Source organism: Bubalus kerabau, chromosome 4 (genome assembly GCF_029407905.1).
Source record: "Bubalus kerabau isolate K-KA32 ecotype Philippines breed swamp buffalo chromosome 4, PCC_UOA_SB_1v2, whole genome shotgun sequence".
NCBI classification, from domain to species: Eukaryota; Metazoa; Chordata; class Mammalia; order Artiodactyla; family Bovidae; genus Bubalus; species Bubalus kerabau.
In genome coordinates, this window is record NC_073627.1 from 88,368,011 (window position 1) to 88,386,291 (window position 18,281).

At 44.0% G+C, this 18,281-nt stretch overlaps 1 long non-coding RNA gene across 1 annotated transcript in view; it reads left to right on the plus strand.

Annotated features, from left to right (window-relative positions):
• LOC129649935 (uncharacterized) overlaps positions 1 to 18,281 on the plus strand; it is a 32,534-nt gene that overhangs the window by 5,166 nt on the left and 9,087 nt on the right. Inside the window, exon 3 of the long non-coding RNA XR_008713437.1 lies at positions 624 to 747. This is a non-coding gene — a long non-coding RNA (uncharacterized LOC129649935). The remainder of the gene's footprint in view (positions 1 to 623; positions 748 to 18,281) is intronic.

Genomic DNA, 18,281 nt, shown 5'->3' on the forward strand with positions numbered 1-18,281 from the left:
AATTGGCTGCTGGAGGGCAATCTAGACAATTTGGAGAAACTGAAGGTGGAGGTCAGAGGGTGGGATGCTAGGCTGTATTAGTGTATGACTTCAAATTGCAGACCAGCTCCTAAGGAAAAGCGAAGATCTGTGAGTCAGGTGTAACTTGTCATGTGACCCATGGCCAGTCATGGGCACTCTAAGCCACCGCCTCTGTTGGTGAGTAGTCTTCGTCAATGGGAGCAAAACGAAGGTCACTGTCCTGAGACACTCCTCCTCCAAGTTCCCTAGTCCTGGGTCTTCTGCGTGTGTAGTTACTCATCCTGTCTGAACTTCAAGTTAGAAGAATCAGACTGTTTTTGAATGAGTGAGAAGTGTTATTAATTATATAATAAAAAAGCAGGTAGTAATTCTCCCCAGCCTTTACTTGCTCTGTGCGAACTTATCTGTAGGCAATAAAGGCTGATTCTCATGGCCTGGATATGGGAGCAAGGCAGCTGAAGAGACTGGTGTGGCTACACTCACCCCGACCTCCTCTCTCCTCCAGGTGGAAATGGCACCACAGGTAGCTCAGTGGCTCTGTTTTCTATCTCATGGGGACTCCTTTTAGGTGACTCCACTTCTTTGTGGCTCTTCTTTTTCAGCCATCACGCCACTCTGCCCTTCAATGGTGTTAACCCAGGTCATATGGATGGAGAGGGATGTGGAAAGTCTTTAGAATCTTTGGTCACCTTGGCTTCAGTGGGTTGAGTACTGTGTGTGTCCAAGGTAAGCGCAGGAAAATTGCACTCTTGTCATAAATTGCAGAACCACCTGTGGTGCATGTGCTTTCTGTGTCCTGAAGAAGATATCCCATGACTGTATCAAGCATATAACTAACTATCCCAGCTGGTGCGTGCTAAGTCGCTTCAGTCATGTCTGACTCTGCAACCCTATGGACTGTAGCCTGTCAGGCTCCTCTGTCCATGGGATTCTCAAGGCAAGAATAGTGGAGTGAACCCAGGTCTCTTATGTCTCCTGCATTGGCAGGCGGGTTCTTTACCACTAACACTACCTGGGAAGTCCACGGTCTCTTATGTCTCCTGCATTGGCAGGTGGGTCCTTTACCGCTAATGCCAACTGGGAAGCCCACAGAGGACACCTCAACCCTGATTAGCCAGGTGTTGGCATTGAGTACAAGATCCTGCACGATATCAGAAAGAGTGGCTGTAAGGAAGGCCAAAAAGGAGTTTGGGAGGCCTTAGAACAGTCCTGATTGTGCTCAAAGGCTGGCTTTCCCTCTTCCACTCTCTGTCTCCAGGCTACACTCACACACTTGTCAGGGTGGCGCAAGTCCATCGCACTTTGTCAGTGTTATAGTCAGTCACCAGCAGGTGGCGCCCGGAGAAGGCAATGGCACCCCACTCCAGTGCTCTTGCCTGGAAAATCCCATGGATGGAGGAGCCTGGTAAGCTGCAGTCCATGGGGGTTGCTAGGAGTCGGACATGACTGAGCGACTTCACTTTCACTTTTCACCTTCATGCATTGGAGAAGGAAATGGCAACCCACTCCAGTGTTCTTGCCTGGAGAATCCCAGGGACAGAGGAGCCTAGTGGGCTGCTGTCTATGGGGTCGCACAGAGTCGGACACGACTGAAGCGACTTAGCAGCAGTAGCAGCAGCAGATGGCGCCAGCATCAGATAGTTGGGAAGGGAGTCAGGGAGTGGGAGAGGCTTGATTCAGTTCAGTTCGGTGGCTCAGTCCTGTCCAACTCTTTGCGACCCCATGGACTGCAGCATGCCAGGCTTGATTAGTGATAAGTTATAGGGATGCTCCTGTTCCTTCCCACCCAGGGGGTCTTCTTTCCCTGCTATGTTAGTTTCCCTTCTTCCCACCCACTCAATCCCTAGCCCTTTCCGCATTCTCTTCATTTTCCTGCAGGCCCTGTGTGGCTGCACTGTGAACATTTCCATCATTGATGGCTGTTTGGCCCCAAGTCAGGACACGTGCAGTCTCAGTGAGGCGTTAAATCCTTGTGCAAGGTCACCTGCCAGTGGGAGAGTTTATCTGAGTTCAAAGTTTGTGTCAAAACAGATGAATATCACAGTAATAGTAGACCTTCAAGAAGCTCGTATCATTTTATTGGGCCTTAGCATGCCCATCTCAGTCTCCAAGCATGGCAACGTTCCCATCCTCCACCCAGTTTTCACTCAGTTCTGCATCCACTACACAGTGGGTACTTTTATAACATTCTGACATCTTAAAAAGCCACTTTTAAGACAGAAGTTCTCCTGCTTCTGAACCCCTTCAGAGCTTGGCTGCCTGGAGGTTGGGAGGTGGGATGACCCAACTCATGGGTCCATCTTCAGGTCCCTAGCTTTGAATCCAGTCCCCTTCTCATGTCTGGAGAGTGACATGAGTATTACTTGGAAGATATGTGGAGATTTCTTTCCTGAGCGTGTACACGCTATATTCCCCTTCCCCTCCAGTTTTGCTGAGGTCTTTTAGGGCTCTCCTTTCCCTTTATTTCTATTTTTTTTAACTGCTTGTTTTTTAAGTATTTATTTATCTTTGGCTCTTCATTGCTATATGGTCTTTATGTAGTTGTGGTGCATGGGTTTCTCATCACGGTGGCTTCTCTTGTTGCAGAACACAGGCTCTGGGGCACGTGGGCTTCCGTAGTTATGGTGCACGGCCTTAGTTGCCCCAAGGCAGGTGGGATCCTAGTTTCTGGATCAGGGATCGAACCCATGTCCCCTGAATTGGCCAGTGGAGTTTTAACCGCTGGGCCACCTCAGAAGTCCCTCTCCCTTCCCTTTAGTTACCTCCTGTCTGCAGGAGAAAGAGCAGAGGACTCCTGTTTTAGCAGCCCCACTAGACCCTGGGTCTGCACGTTCGTGCCCTTGTACCACACACTCAGGGCTTTCTACAACCCCTCTGGAGTAGAGGCAGGAAAGAAAAGTAACTATGGTAAAGCTAAAGTTGGGAAAGCGGTAAGCTATAAACTCTTTCTGCATGGAGCAAGGAGGTGAACTATACCCACAGCAGCCTTGCTGAGAGCTCCAATCCCTGCCTTCACTGTCACCGCCACTTACTACCACAGAGCCAGGGTTCTGTGTTTTCTACTGGCTCAGAGCAGGTCACGTGGGGAGAGGAGAGGAGATGTGGTGTGATCAGCTGTGTGTTTTAAGTTGCTTCAGTTGTGTCCAACTCTTTTTGACCCTATGGACCATAGCCTGCCAGGCTTCACTGTCCATGAGATTTTCCAGGCAATACCAGAGTGGGTTGCCATTTCCTTCTTCTGGGGATCTTCCTGACCGAGGGATCAAACCCATACCTCTTATGTCTTCTGCACTGGCAGGTGGGTTCCTTAGCGTCACCTGGTCAGCTGTATGTCTTCCTTAAGGCTGAGAGTAGAGTAGAGTGCCCGGCACTGCAGTTTTCATCAGGGAGGGTGCGTTGTCTTTGGTGCAGATGGAAGCTCTGCCCCACCATGGTCACAGGTTGTTTTTTTTTTTCCCCCTCACACTTCTGAACTCAGGGCCTTACTACTTCCAAATCTTGAGTTCCACTTTGGGGATGTGTAAAGTTCATTTTCTCTATTTCCTAGATGCCCAGTTGGGAATCTTTGCCCCATGAGGCAGGTACAACCTGATCCACTCCATGCCATGACTCCATAATGTGCAGCGTGCTGAGGGGGCAAAGCAAAGGGCTGACTGGTCCGTCTAATTTGCTGTGGTCTTTGTTACAGTTTCTCACTTTTGCAAGCATCAAATGATTGTTTAGTGGTTACTTGTTTTTCTAACAACAGTATCATGGAAAAATTAATGAATTTTTAAAGTGGGCTATCTTCACAAATACAGATGAAGGAAACCAGGATGGTGGTGTGTCAGCAACTCCATTGTCTACTTCCCTAGCAGTTGTCTCATTTTATAAGCCAAAGCCAGCTCTCCAATAAAGGCTGGAGGGATCCCTTCCTTTCCCTAAATCTGAGCTCATAGGATACTCTATTTCCCCCTGAACATAGCAGAGACAGGTGACACCATTCTCCTTTAGGAAAAAACAAGTATATATGGAGAACAATAAATATCCTTTCCAGAGGAAAGGTCTTAAGAGAGACCATCCTTTTCCAAAGAATGTGATATAAGAGCTAACTGATATTCTCTAAATAATAAAAACAGGGGAAGTTTCCTCCCAGGAGGTTATTGAAGAGCACTTTCTGCCTGAAGTGTCACCCCATCCCCCGATATGCAAAGCCTAGGGCAGAGTTAAGGACATCCAGGGACCTGGCCCAGGCAGGTGGGATCTGGCCAGGACATAGACTCTATGGAGAGCGTTCAAATGCAGATCAGTTAGAGGGGGTGAAGTGTGGCACTTTGCAGATGGTTTCACAGTATTGTTTTTTCTCTTTCTTGTAGCTTAGAAAGGTGTGGAGAGCCATGAGGCTCAAGAAGGGAGGGGATGGAGAAGGAAATGACAACCCACTACTGTATCCTTGCCTGGGAAATCCCATGGACAAGGGAGCCTGGTGGGCTACAGACCAGGGTCACAAAAGAGCAGACACGAATTAGCATCTAAACAAGAACAACAACAACATAGCCATTTCTGGTTTTTTTTTGAATGTAGAACTACATATTGAGAGGTTGGAGAGGGGATATTCTTATCATCAGCAAAATCCCCATTGACTTTGCCTGCCTGAAATTAGATGTTCTCTCTTCCGCTTGAATAGTCACCTGTGCTTAAATTCTGGTGTTATATAAATGAACTTGGCCTCAGGGCAGACATACATGCATTGGAATATTCCATACCCACACACATCACACATGCCATTGCAAACAGAAAGAAGTGGAGAAAATACACAGTGGGCCACACTGTTCACACTTGATTAATTGAAGGTCCGTTCAAATATGTGTCCTTCAGCAGCTAAAGCATATTTTAGGGAGAGCTTATTGTATATTTATATAACAGTGGTTTGCAAATAAATGTCAAGCTATACATTTTAAGAAAGAAGAAGAGAGGGGATTGCTCTGGGGCCACAGCTGTAAGAGGCAGAGTCAGCTTTGAGCAGTCAGCTTGGGGAACATTATTTTCTTCTCTATTTCACAGATGACAGGTGGTAACTGAGGCCAGGTGGTTTGTAAGAGTCCCTTCTTTTCAGTGGATATCGCCACTTTGCAAGTGATTGGTATGAAGTCCTACTGAAAGTGTCTACCTTAGATTAGGACTTGAACCCACATGGCTGGGACTCAAACCCAGCCAAAACCCAGTTTGGGACTAACCCACATGAACAGGATTTAAATCCAGCCAAAACCCATGGTACCTGGTTTCAGGACCTAATGAAGGTCAGGTTCTTGATGTCTCTTCACAGAAAGAATCCAGTGAGAGAGGAAGTGATAGATAAGAAGTGGATTATTTACAGAGGAAACACACCCCACAGGCAGGGTGTGGGCATCACAGAGGGAGAGTTTAGAGGCCTCAAAATGTGGTGTGGTGAGCTTTTATAGGCTGGGTAATTTCATAGGCTAATGAGTGGGAGGTTATTCCAACTATTTTGGGAAAGGGGTGGAGATTTCTAGTAGTTTGGCCACTGCCCAGCTTTTGGTCTTTTGATGGTGCCTTGGAGCTGTGATTCAGACTTAAATTGAAGGAAGTGGGGAAAACCACTAGACCATTGAGGTATGATATAAATCAAATCCCTTATGACTATACAGAGGAAGTGAGAAATAGATTTAAGGGACTAGATTTGATAGAGTGCCTGATGAACTATGGACAGAGGTTCATGACATTGTACAGGAGACAGGGATCAAGATCATCCCCATGGAAAAGAAATACAAAAAATCAAAACAGCTGTCTGAGGAGGCCTTATAAATAGCTGTGAAAAGAAGGGAAGTGAAAAGCAAAGGAGAAAAGGAAAGATATAAGCATCTGAATGCAGAGTTCCAAAGAATAACAAGGAGAGATAAGAAAGCCTTCTTCAGTGATCAATGCAAAGAAATAGAGGAAAACAATAGAATGGGAAAGACTAGAGATCTCTTCAAGAAAATGAGAGATACCAAGGGAACATTTCATGCAAAGATGGGCTCGATAAAGGACAGAAATGGTATGGACCTAACAGAAGCAGAAGATATCAAGAAGAGGTGGCAATAATACACAGAAGAATTGGACAAAAAAAGAGCTTCACAACCCAGATAATCATGATGGTGTGATCACTCACCTAGAGCCAGACATCCTGGAATATGAGGTCAAGAGGGCCTTAGGAAGCATCACTATGAACAAAGCTAGTGGGAATGATAAAATTCCAGGTGAGCTATTTCAAATTCTGAAAGATAATGCTGTGAAAGTGCTGCACTCAATATGTCAGCAAATTTGGAAAACTCAGCAGTGGCCACAGGACTGGAAAAGGTCAGTTTTCATCCCATACCCAAAGAAAGGCAATGCCAAAGAATGCTCAAACTACCACACAATTGCACTCATCTCACACACTAGTAAAGTAATGCTCAAAATTCTCCAAGCCAGGCTTCAGCAATACATGAACCGTGAACTTCCAGATGTTCAGGCTGGTTTTTGAAAAGGCAGAGGAACCAGAGATCAAATTGCCAACTGAATCATCAAAAAAGCAAGAGTGTTCCAGAAAAACATCTATTTCTGCTTTATTGACTATGCCAAAGCCTTTGACTGTGTGGATCACAATAAACTGTGGAAAATTCTGAAAGAGATGGGAATACCAGACCACCTGACCTGCCTTTTGAGCAACCTATATGCAGGTCAGGAAGCAACAGTTAGAACTGGACATGGAACAACAGATTGGTTCCAAATAAGAAAAAGAGTACGTCAAGGCTATATATTGTCACCCTGCTTATTTAACTTATATGCAGAGTAGGTCATGAGAAACGCTGGGCTGGATGAAGCAAAAAGCAAGCAAAAACAAGCAAAATCAAGATTGCCGGGAGAAATATCAATAACCTCAGATATGCAGATGACACCATCCTTATGGCAGAAAATGAAGAAGTAAAGAACCTCTTGATGAAAGTGAAAGAGGAGAGTGAAAAAGTTGGCTTAAAGCTCAACATTCAGAAAACTAAGATCATGGCATCTGGTCCCATCACTTCATGGCAAATAGATGGGGAAACAGTGGAAACAGTGGCTAATTTTATTTTGGGGGCTCCAAAATCACTGCAGGTGGTGGTTGCAGCCATGAAATTAAAAGACGCTTACTCCTTGGAAGGAAACTTATGACCAACCTAGAGAGCATATTCAAAAGCAGAGACATTACTTTGTCAACAAAGGTCCTTCTAGTCAAGCCAATGGTTTTTCCAATCGTCATGTTGGATGTGAGAGTTGGACTATAAAAAAAGAAAGCTGAGTGCCGAAAAATTGATGCTTTTGAACTGTGGTGTTGGAGAAGACTCTGGAGAGTCCCTTGGACTGCAAGGAAATCCAGCCAGTCCATCCTAAAGGAGATCAGTCCTGGGTGTTCATTGGAAGGACTGATGTTGAAGCTGAAACTCCTATACTTTGGCCACGTGATGTGAAGAGCTGACTCATTTGAAAAGACCCTGATGCTGGGAAAGATTGAGGGCAGGAGGAGAAGGAGACGACAGAGGATAAGATGGTTGGATGGCATCACTGACTCAATGGACATGGGTTTGGGTGGACCAGGAGTTGGTGATGGACAGGGAGGCCTGGCGTGCTGTGGTTCATGGGGTTGCAAAGAGCCAGACACGACTGAGCGACTGAGCTGAACTGGAGCTGTCATGGCTTTTGGTTGTGTCATTTTCCTTGTTGATTGAGGGTCAAGGTCTAGTCAAAGTTGACTTGTCTGCCATCTTGGACCCATTTGATTCTAATAAGTTTATGTTGTATCCGTGGGCTATGTCATTCTTTCAAGAACTGTGCCCTGTCCCGTTCCCTCCTGTTTCACTATCAAGGCCTTGACTCAGCACTGAATATTTATATGCTACTTGAACCTTGAGACTCAAGGGAACCTGAGATCTTACTGCACTTTCACTGGTGATAGATTAGCTAGTTACCCAGGCAGATACTGTAGGAGGATGAGAGGAATATTAGGAGTGAGGCACAGGGTGAGCAGGGGAGGGGCTCCCTGTGAACCCAAGTTCTAGAAGGGGTGACTCAGGGGTGTTAGGTAGTTGGATAGGAAAAAGGAGTCCAAATTGGCAGGGCTAAAAGACAAAGAAGGGAAAAGCCCAAGAAAATAGAACAAAGGAAGAGTGAGAATCTCAGATAAAAGAAATAGCCCTCCTGGCTAGCCCAATTTACATAGGGCAGGCTCAGGGGGAGGAGAAAAAGCAAACAAAAAGAGGAGCCAAAATTTAGGGCTGGGGAGAGGGGGCTTCTCTTCTCTTCATGTTCTTTGTGTCGACCCGCCCTCATGCCTCTAGGATGTATTTTCCTTTGCTTTCTAAATAAAACTGAGCTGAAACATAGAGCTGTAACACTGGTCCATCCATCACTGCAAATTTTTGCTGCAGCGAGACAGAACTAAGGAAATTACAAACTCCCCCAACAGGGGCACTTGAGTTTTCCGAACAGCCCACTGCCACCTCCGGTACAGTTCAATTGCTCAGTCGTGTCTGACTCTTTGCAACCCCATGAACCACAGTACACCAGGCGTCCCTGTCAAACACCAACTCCCACGGTCCACCCAAACCCATGTCCATTGAGTCAGTGATGCCATCCAACCATCTCATCCTCTGTCGTTCCCTTCTCCTCCTGCCTTCAATCTTTCCCAGCATCAAGGTCTTTCAAATGAGTCAGCTCTTCGTATCACGTGGCCAAAGTATTGGAGTTTCAGCTTCAACAACAGTCCTTCCAATGAACACCCAGGACTGATCTCCTTTATGATGGACTGGTTCGATCTCCTTGTAGTCCAAGGGACTCTCAAGAGTCTTCTCCAACACCACAGTTTAAAAGCATCAATTCTTCAGCACTCAACTTTCTTTATTGTCCAGCTCTCACATCCATACATGACCACTGGAAAAACCATAGCTTTGACTAGACAGACCTTTGTTGACAAAGCAATGTCTCTGCTTTTGGATATGCTGTCTAGGTTGGTCATAACTTTCCTTCCAAGGAGTAAGCGTCTTTTAATTTCATGGCTGCAGTCACCATCTGCAGTGATTTTGGAGCCCCCCAAAATAAAATCAGGCACTTTTCCACTGTTTCCCCATCTATTTCCCCTGAAGTGATGGGACCAGATGCAATGATCTTAGTTTTCTGAATGTTGAGCTTTAAGCCAACATTTCCACTCTCCTCTTTCACTTTCATCAAGAGGCTCTTTACTTCTTCTTCACTTCTGCCATCTGCATATCTGAGGTTATTGATATTTCTCCCGGCAATCTTGACTCCAACTTGTGCTTCATCCAACCCAGCGTTTCTCATGACCTACTCTGCATATAAGTTAAATAAGCAGGGTGACAATATACAGCCTTGACAGACTCCTTTTCCTATTTGGAACCAGTCTGTTGTTCCATGTCCAGTTCTAACTGTTGCTTCCTGACCTGCATATAGGTTGCTCAAGTGGCAGGTCAGGTGATCTGGTATTCCCATCTCTCAGAATTTCCCACAGTTTATTGTGATCCACACAGTCAAAGGCTTTGGCATAGTCAATAAAGCAGACATAGATGTTTTTCTGGAACACTCTTGCTTTTTCGATGATCCAGCGGATGTTGGCAATTTGATCTCTGGTTCCTCTGCCTTTTCAAAAACCAGCCTGAACATCTGGAAGTTCACGGTTCACGTATTGCTGAAGCCTGGCTTGGAGAATTTTGAGCATTACTTTACTAGCGTGTGAGATGAGTGCAATTGTGTGGTAGTTTGAGCATTCTTTGGCATTGCCTTTCTTTGGGTATGGGATGAAAACTGACCTTTTCCAGTCCTGTGGCCACTGCTGAGTTTTCCAAATTTGCTGACATATTGAGTGCAGCACTTTCACAGCATTATCTTTCAGGATTTGGAATAGCTCAACTGGAATTTTATCATTCCCACTAGCTTTGTTCATAGTGATGCTTTCTAAGGCCGGCTTGACTTCACATTCCAGGATGTCTGGCTCTAGGTGAGTGATCACACCATCATGATCCTCTGAGTCATGAAGCTCTTTTTTGTCCAATTCTTCTGTGTATTATTGCCACCTCTTCTTAATATCTTCTGCTTCTGTTAGGTCCATACCATTTCTGTCCTTTATCGAGCCCATCTTTGCATGAAATGTTCCCTTGGTATCTCTCATTTTCTTGAAGAGATCTCTAGTCTTTCCCATTCTATTGTTTTCCTCTATTTCTTTGCATTGATTGCTGAAGAAGGCTTTTCTTATCTCTTCTTGCTATTCTTTGGAACTCTGCATTCAGATGTTTATATCTTTCCTTTTCTCTTTTGCTTTTCACTTCTCTTCACAGCTATCTGTAAGACCTCCTCAGACAACCATTTTGCTTTTTTGCATTTCTTTTCCATGGAGATAATCTTGATTCCTGTCTCCTGTACAATGTCAGGAACCTCTGTCCAGAGTTCATCAGGCACTCTGTCTATCAGATCTAGTCCCTTAAATCTATTTCTCACTTCCACTGTATAGTCATAAGGGATTTGATTTAGGTCATACCTGAATGGTCTAGTGGTTTTCCCCACTTTCTTCAATTTAAGTCTGAATTTCACAATAAGAAATTCATGATCTGAGCCACAGTCAGCTCCCAGTTTTGTTTTTGCTGATTGTATAGAGCTTCTCCATCTTTGGCTGCAAATAATATAATCAATCTGATTTCGGTGTTGACCATCTGGTGATGTCCATGTGTAGAGTCTTCTCTTGTGTTGTTGGAAGAGGGTGTTTGCTATGACTAGTGCATTCTCTTGGCAGAACTCTATTAGCCTTTGCCCTTCTTCATTCTGCACTCCAAGGCCAAATTTGCCTGTTACTCAGACTGGGGGAAGGGATTGTTACATTTACTCAGTGCTATGGGCATGCAATCACACAATCTATCTCTCCTTGGTACACTTAGTGTGTCCAAAAAATTGTATGTATGTAAATCTTGTTCTGTTCCTTATGACCCAAACAAAATTCAAATTTTAATAAATGTGTGGAATTGCAAAGAATGTCCACCCATGTTTTTAAGTGGGGTCCCCAGGAATATAGAGATACAGGTGCTCTGTATTTTTCCTTCCACTATGACTGGAAAAAATGTTGAGCTCACACCTCCAATATATTTATTTTTATTGATAATATACATGTGTACTGCAGTTATAAAGTATTATGCCTATTATAAAGTATATATTTGTAATAAAAATTTTTAGGTGGATAATCTATGATAAAACATTTAAGAATTGTGTCTTTTTATCATTAAAGGGACATCATGACTTGTCCTAAAAAAATATATGCACTTCTAAGAAGATATGACAGTCTGCATTGATATGAGCTGCCAGGTCATTATTCTAGGAATACTGTGATATCTCACAGAATCCAGGTGAGAGTTAAACAATAAAGCCTGAGAAGAGTAAGAACTATGTAAACTCCAGCAACCTTAGAACATTCTCACTCATGTGACTCAGCTCCTAAGTCTTAGCTTCTGGCTTCCTTGAGTCAAATTCTTAAGATTAGCTTCCTGATTTTTTTCACACTGGTTTTATTATTCATGGCTTCCAGATCCTGAAATCATGGCTGGAAGGCAGTTCTTAAGGAAGTTCTGTGAAGATAGATAAGGTGTCCTCCTTCACCTGGATTCCATCCTTGGTTTCCCAGTCTCAGCATTCTTATCAACATGGTTTTGGAGGTGCCCAATCCAGTTGTCCCATTCCATCTGCCATTGTAATGCCCTCTGGTGGAGCCAACAAGTATCACATCCATAAACTGCTTATAATTAACATCAGAAAGCCACTGTTCTCAGAGTGTCCTTTGTCCATCACAGTCTTTTTTTTTTTTTTTTTTTTGGCTGTGCTGGATCTTCACTGCTGCATGTAGGCTTTCTCTCACTGTGGAGAGCAGGGTCCACTCTTCACTGGGGTGCATGAGCTTCTCATTATGATAGCTTGTCTTGTTGTGGAACACAGGCTCTAGGCACAGAGACTTCAGTTGTTGTTCTGTGACATGTGGAATCTTCCTGGACCAGAGATCAAACCTATGTCCCCTGCTTTGGCAGGCAAATTGTTAACCACTGGACCACTAGGAAAGTCCTGTCCATCACAATCTTATTAGACTTTTCTCCAGATTATGAACCCAGTTAAAAATTTGAGCAATGGCTGCGCTTTGCTGGAGCAGCCGTGAAGAGATACCCCATGCCCAAGGTAAGAGAAACCCAAGTAAGATGGTAGGTGTTGCAAGAGAGCATCAGAGGGCAAACACACTGAAACCATACTCACAGAAAATTAGTCATTCTAATCACACTAGGACCACAGCCTTGTCTAACTCAATGAAACTAAGCCATGCCCGTGGGGCAACCCAAGATGGGCGGGTCATGGTGGAGAGATCTGACAGAATGTGGTCCACTGGAGAAGGGAATGGCAAACCACTTCAGTATTCTTGCCTTGAGAACCCCATGAACAGTATGAAAAGGCAAAATGATAGGATACTGAAAGAGAAACTCCCCAGGTCAGTAGGTGCCCAATATGCTACTGGAGATCAGTGGAGAAATAACTCCAGAAAGAATGAAGGGATGGAGCCAAAGCAAAAACAATACCCAGCTGTGGATGTGACTGGTGATAGAAGCAAGGTCCGATGCTGTAAAAAGCAATATTGCATAGGAACCTGGAATGTCAGGTCCATGAATCAAGGCAAATTGGAAGTGGTCAAGCAAGAGATGGCAAGAGTGAATGTCAACATTCTAGGAATCAGCGAACTCAAATGGACTGGAATGGGTGAATTTAACTCAGATGACCATTGTATCTACTACTACAGGCAAGAATCCCTCAGAAGAAATGGAGTGGCCATCATGGTCAACAAAAGAGTCCAAAATGCAGTACTTGAATGCAATCTCAAAAATGAAAGAATGATCTCTGTTCGTTTCCAAGACAAATCATTCAATATCACAGTAATCTAAGTCTATGCCCCAACCAGTAACGCTGAAGAAGCTGAAGTTGAACGGTTCTATGAAGACCTACAAGACCTTTTAGAACTAACACCCAAAAAAGATGTCCTTTTCATTATAGGGGACTGGAATGCAAAAGTAGGAAGTCAAGAAACACCTGGAGTAACAGGCAAATTTGGCCTTGGAATACGGAATGAAGCAGAGCAAAGACTGATAGAGTTTTGCCAAGAAAATGCACTGGTCAAAACAAACACCCTCTTCCAACAACACAAGAGAAGACTCTATACGTGGACATCACCAGATGGTCAACACCAAAATCAGATTGATTGTATTCTTTGCAGCCACAGATGGAGAAGCTCTATACAGTCAGCAAAAACAAGACCAGGAGCTGACGGTGGCTCAGACCATGAGCTCCTTATTGCCAAATTCAGACTGAAATTGAAGAAAGTAGGGAAAACCATTAGACCATTCAGGTATGACCTAAATCAAATCCCTTATGATTATACAGTGGAAGTGAGAAATAGATTTAAGGGCCTAGATCTGATAGATAGAGTGCCCGATGAACTATGGAATGAGGTTCATGACATTGTACAGGAGACAGGGATCGAGACCATTCCCATAGAAAAGAAATGCAAAAAAGCAAAATGTCTGTCTGGGGAGGCCTTACAAAAGAAGAGAAAAGAAGAGAAGCGAAAAGCAAAGGAGAAAAGGAAAGATATAAACATCTGAATGCAGAGTTCCAAAGAATAGCAAGAAGAGATAAGAAAGCCTTCTTCAGCGATCAATGCAAAGAAATAGAGGAAAACAACAGAATGGGAAAGACTAGGGATCTCTTCAAGAAAATCAGAGATACCACAGGAATATTTCATGCAAAGATGAGCTCAATAAAGGACAGAAATGGTATGGACCTAACAGAAGCAAAAGATATTAAGAAGAGATGGCAAGAATACACAGAAGAATTGTACAAAAAAGATCTTCATGACCCACATAATCACGATGGTGTGATCACTGACCTAGAGCCAGACATCCTGGAATGTGAAGTCAAGTGGGCCTTAGAAAGCATCACTACGAACAAAGCTAATGGAGGTGATGGAATTCCAGCTGAGCTATTCCAAATCCTGAAAGATGATGCTGTGAAAGTGCTGCACTCAATATGCCAGCAAATTTGGAAAACTCAGCAGTGGCCACAGGACTGAAAAAGGTCAGTTTTCATTCCAATCCCAAAGAAAGGCAATGCCAAAGAATGCTCAAACTACCGCACAATTGCACTCATCTCACACGCTAGTAAAGTAATGCTCAAAATTCTCCAAGCCAGGCTTCAGCAATATGTAAACCGTGAACTTCCTGATGCTCAAGCTGGTTTTAGAAAAGGCAGAGGAACCAGAGATCAAATTGCCAACATCTGCTGGATCATCGAAAAAGCAAGAGAGTTCCAGAAAAACATCTATGTCTGCTTTATTGACTATGCCAAAGCCTTTGACTGTGTGGATCACAATAAACTGTGGAAAATTCTGAAAGAGATGGGAATACCAGACCACCTGACCTGCCTCTTGAGAAACCTATATGCAGGTCAGCAAGCAACAGTTAGAACTGGACATGGAACAACAGACTGGTTCCAAATAGGAAAAGGAGTCCATCAAGGCTGTATATTGTCACCCTGCTTATTTAACTTATATGCAGAGTACATCATGAGAAATGCTGGACTGGAAGAAACACAAGCTGGAATCAAGATTGCCGGGAGAAATATCAATAACCTCAGATATGCAGATGACACCACCCTTATGGCAGAGAGTGAAGAGGAACTAAAAAGCCTCTTGATGAAAGTGAAAGAGGAGAGTGAAAAAGTTGGCTTAAAGCTCAACATTCAGAAAATGAAGATCATGGCATCCGGTCCCATCACTTCATGGCAAATAGATGGGGAAACAGTGTCAGACTTTATTTTTCTGGGCTCCAAAATCACTACAGATGGTGACTGCAGCCATAAAATTAAAAGACGCTTACTTCTTGGAAGGAAAGTTATGACCAACCTAGATAGCATATTGGAAAGCAGAGGCATTACTTTGCCAACAAAGGTTCATCTAGTCAAAGCTATGGTTTTTCCTGTGGTCATGTAGAGGATGTGAGAGTTGGACTGTGAAGAAGGCTGAGCACCGAAGAATTGATGCTTTTGAGCTGTGGTGTTGGAGAAGACTCTTGAGAGTCCCTTGAACTGCAAGGAGATCCAACCAGTCCATTCTGAAGGAGATCAGCCCTGGGATTTCTTTGGAAGGAATGATGCTAAAGCTGAAACTCCAGTACTTTGGCCACCTCATGTGAAGAGTTGACTCATTGGAAAAGACTCTGGTGCTGGGAGGAATTGGGGGCAGGAAGAGAAGGGGACGACAGAAGATGAGATGGCTGGATGGCATCACCGACTCGATGGACATGAGTCTGGGTGAACTCCGGGAGTTGGTGATGGACAGGGAGGCCTGGCATGCTGCGATTCATGGGGTCGCAGAGTCGGACACGACTGAATGACTGATCTGATCTGATCAGATCCATACAAGAGAAGAAAAAGGAAGAGAAAGAAAAACAAACAAAAAACAAAAATAACTTTTTAAAAAAGAATAATAAAATGGTGCGTGCTAAGTTGCTTCAATTGTGTCTGACTCTTTGCAACCCTATGGACTGTAGCCCATCAAGCTCCTCTGTCCATGAGATTCTCAAGGCAAGAATACTGCAATATGTTACCATGCCCTTCTCCAGGGGGTCTTTTGACTCAGGGATCGAACCTGTGTGTCTTGTCTCCTTCATTGGCAGGCAGGTTCTTTACCACTAGCACCATCTGAGAAACCCAAAGTAAAGGTACAGTTACTCAATTTTTGTACTTTTGGAAAACAAAGAACAATACCTATAGAGACTGCCGAACTGATTTCTGCCACTGATAATGAGGCAATAATTGAATAGTATGATATTCTTTTCCTCCCATTACATTCCCTTCCAGGGTTATTCACCTCCTCAGTTAACCAGTTTTTTGCAGTCATGTCTCTTGAAGATCTTTCTATGCTTTCCAAAGGGACCTGAAATCTCTTACTTCGGTAACAAGACTTGGAAAGATGGCACTGTTTTTGCAGATGACTAAGAAATTTAGAGGCAGGAAGAAGACTACAGAGAAATACTATGAATTATTTTGTTGAACCATCCTATCCAACCTCTATGGTACATTCTTAAGGAAACTAACGGGAAGAATTGAACAAGAATTCAATTCTTATTCAATTCTTGTTTAATTCTTCTTGAATAAGAACAAGTGGTCTTGTTCTTGAACAAGAACACTGCTCTTGTTCAAAGCAGTGCATGGTCCAAAATGGAGCCAACAATATTTAGTTTACAAATCAAGTCTAGTAATATTATTTCTACAGTTCAGTTGTTTCCTATAATCCTGTGAATACAATCTAGCACTTTGGCATTTATAATAGATATTTGATGCACCATTCAAATCTCTCTTAAAGACCTAAGAACTAATTCTTTATAGCTACTGATAGAGTGTCATGCTTCATGCATGCAGATCTTCTCTGGAAACTGCTCTTGGCTAAGGTGAGTCATTAGGCCCAAAGGTATTTCCCCCTCCTGAGGCAGCCTTCATCCAATTCTCAGTCTGCTTTCCCAGGTATTTGACCTATAGTAGCATAACATATGGAGAAGGCGATGGCACCCAACTCCAGTACTCTTGCCTGGAAAATCCCATGTACGGACCGCATGGTAGGCTCCAGTCCATGGGGTCGCGAAGAGTCTGACATGACTGAGCGACTTCACTTTCACTTTTCACTTTCATGCATTGCAGAAGGAAATGGCAACCCACTCCAGTGTTCTTGCCTGGAGAATCCTAGGGATGGGTAGCCTGGTGGGCTGCTGTCTATGGGGTCGCACAGAGTTGGACACGACTGAAGTGACTTAGCAGCAGTAGCAGCAGCAGCATAACATATGAGATCTATTTTTAACCTCCAGACATAAAAAATAATGAATGAGCCCTGCTCATATGGCTCTGTTAAGAGAGTGAGTTGCTGCTGCTGCTGCTGCTGCTAAGTCTCTTTGGTCATATCCCACTCTTTGTGACTCCATGGACTGTAGCCCACCAGGCTCCTCCGTCCATCAAATTTTCCAGGCAAGAGTACTGGAGTGCAGTGCCAGTGCCTTCTCCGAGAGATTACGTTACTTTTTAAAAAATCACTCTTCCCAGATGGACCATTTGGATCAGCTACTTCTTGGTGTTAAAAATAAGGTACTTCTCTTTCTCTTGTTGACTTAAAAAGATGCACAAGGGGAGAGTTGTGAGTTAAGTTTTATTGGGAGCAAAACAAGGACTGCAGCCTGGGAGATGGCACCTTAAATAACTCTGAGAAGCTGTTCCAGAAAGGTAGGTAGGGGGAGGTAAATACTTGTGGTGTTGGTGAAGGGAGAGTTTCTTAGGAAAGGTTTTCTGCTAGTCACGAGGAGCTGATGTCACCATGAAAAGATTTAGTGCTTTTCTAGATGTGAGGGTTTCCCTGGTGGCTCAGATGGTAAAGAATCTACACTTTCACTTTCTCTTAGATGTGAGGAGATGCAGGGGTTGGGATCATGAAATCAGTTCCTGAAATTAGCTAGCTAAAGACCTGTTCCACCAGTTTTCCTGGATCACAGAGTGCCCCATTCCTGTTCTCCACCCTGAACTCCCGTCAGGCGTGTCAGCAGCTGCAGCAGCAAAGGATTCAGTCCCCACGGGAAAAAGTGAAAGTCACTCAATTGTATCCAACTCTTTGCAACCCCATGGACTATACAGTCCATGGAATTCTCCAGGCCAGAATACTGGAGTGTGTAGCCTGTCCCTTCTCCAGGGGATCTTCCCGACCCAGGGATCAAACTGGGGTCTTCTGCATTGCATGCAGGTGGATTCTTTACCAGCTGAGCTACCTGGGAAGCCCACTCCCTGCAGAGGCAAATGGCAAATGCCCTTGGCAAGCACCCATTTGTAGTTAACATTCTGATGAAAAGTTAGTTTATCATTAGATACTAAGGGCACAATAACATAATGACCAGAGGTATAGGGCAGAAGACCAGGTGGAGTATCTCTTCTGATTGTTCTGGTCTACTGGGACAATCATTTCTGAATATACAATTTTTTTTTATTTATTTATTTTTTTGCCTTGTGTCCCATTCAAGTTAAGCTCTGAAGAAAGAAAGAAAGAAAGTAAAGTCGCTCAGTCGTGTCCAACTCTTTGCAACCCCGTGGACTGTAGCCTACCAGGCTCCTCTGTCCATGGGATTCTACAGGCAAGAATACTG